The sequence below is a fragment of the Chiloscyllium plagiosum genome, unplaced genomic scaffold (assembly GCF_004010195.1).
Source record: "Chiloscyllium plagiosum isolate BGI_BamShark_2017 unplaced genomic scaffold, ASM401019v2 scaf_20508, whole genome shotgun sequence".
In the NCBI taxonomy this organism is placed as follows: Eukaryota; Metazoa; Chordata; class Chondrichthyes; order Orectolobiformes; family Hemiscylliidae; genus Chiloscyllium; species Chiloscyllium plagiosum.
The window spans coordinates 1-2,020 of NW_025176518.1; the positions used below are offsets into that span (position 1 = coordinate 1).

At 48.9% G+C, this 2,020-nt stretch overlaps 1 non-coding gene across 1 annotated transcript; it reads right to left on the minus strand.

Annotated features, from left to right (window-relative positions):
- Positions 1-211: 211 nt before the first annotated feature.
- Positions 212-283, minus strand: trnae-cuc. Its single transcript has one exon. It is a non-coding gene; the product is annotated as a tRNA-Glu (tRNA).
- Between the last annotated feature and the right edge of the window lie 1,737 nt (positions 284-2,020).

Genomic DNA, 2,020 nt, shown 5'->3' on the forward strand with positions numbered 1-2,020 from the left:
AATTCAAAACAGCGTCTACAGGAAAACATCGCAATGAACCAAGTACTTAACGACAGAAGTAATCATCCCTATACATTCAAACAAATCCGAATCAGGACAATATTTCAACGAGCCACTACACACTGCAGCACCCAGGAACTATAAAGATCAATAAATAACTGTACAGCCCATTTAAAAAGAACGGCTGGCAAATCAACACGCCGAAGATTGCTTCCCTGACCGGGAATCGAACCCGGGCCGCGGCGGTGAGAGCGCCGAATCCTAACCACTAGACCACCAGGGAGATACGGATGTGTTATCGTAGCTCTACTGAAAATTGCTTCGCTGCCCGGGAATCGAACCTGGGCTTCGGTCATTAGAAGACTTTCACATGTTCATCCACCAATGTAATTTTTTGTACCCATTGCTCCCGATGCGATTTCCACAACATTGGGGAGACTGGAGAGTCAAGTCACATCTCGGGGACACCCGCACCAATCAACCCCATCGCTCTCAGGCCCAACATTTCAAACCCCCCTCCCACTCTGCCAAGGACATGCAGGTCCTGGGCCTCCTTCACCGCCGCTAATCCCCACCCGACGTCTGGACGAAGAACACCTCATCTTCCGCCTCGGAACACTTCAACCCCAGGGTATCAATGTGGTCTTCAGCAGTTTCCTCATTTCCTCTCCCCCCACCTTACCTCAGTTCCAACCTTCCAGCTCAGCACTGACCTCATGACCTGTCCTACTTGCCAACCTCCCTTCCCACCTATCCGCTAAATCCTCCCTTCTGACCTGTCACCTCCATCCCCACCACCATTCAGCTATTTTACTCTTTACTACCTTCTCCCCAGCACATCCCCCACCCCCAATTGATCTCTCCACCCTGGAGGCGTCCTGCCTCTATTCCTGATGAACGGTTTTTGCCCGAAACGTCGATTTTCCTGCTCCTCGGCAGCTGTCTGACCTGCTGTGCTTTTCCAGCACCACTCTGATCTAAACTCTGGCTTCCAGCATCTCCAGTCCTCACTTTTGCCGACCCAATAAACCCAGTCTGCCGATTTCTCATCAACAAATTGACACAAGCAGACACAACGTGTGCAGAAACCCTAGCCACATGACCTTATATTAAATACATCTGTTAAATGATGTCCAGACAACTCAAACCTCTCAGCATCATGGTGACCCACAAACCTACCAACACACTTGAACAGCGGCTAATGTCCCTGAAATACCCAATACAAACAACCAGCAAACGAATGTTATTTACAAAATACCATACAAGGAAATATATACATGAACTCTGCCGCACAGTTCTCTGTGGCAAGAAATGCTGGGATGAGATAAGGAAGATTTTTTCAACCAACACGAATCTACACTGACTGGACAGCCATTTACAATCACCCCTGTCAGCCCAGGATGAAAGATCCGAAGGGATGAACAGTTTTCTTATTTTCGGAAGATTCACAAATATGAGACTGGGTTTCGTTGTTTGTTCCCTTTCCACTCCCAGGGGCCGCAGTGGTTGGGGCTGGTGAGTTGGGGAAAGTGAAATGAGCCCGTGAGGAGCGTGTGGGGCTATTTCAGCTTCCCCTCCTCCGACATCGCTATGACGTGACTTTGATGTTCTCAGGGACACTTACTGACGCGCGACAGTGAAAACAGTCTCGTTTCTGCAGATCAGGAATTCAAACCGTATGCCGGCTTCAGGACAATGAGAAAGATTAATTGGGGTGTGTGAAGAAGCTGTGAGCTGAATTTCAAACAGTAAGGTGGAGTCAGATGCATCATACATTGCGCCCCTGGCACTGTGCGTACCTGACGTCGCCATGCTGCAGAGTTCTGACGTTAACACGGACATGCGCAGCAATAGGAACATTCACAAGGTGAACAGCCAAAGATAATCACCGTCACTGATTCCCTTCCACAGGCCCAGCTTTGCGAAGCAGTATCTTTCACTGGCAAATAAAACACAATCATTCTCAGGTGCCTGCTTCATTTCGACTACGACTTCACGCCCCTCACTGTTCTAGTTTCAT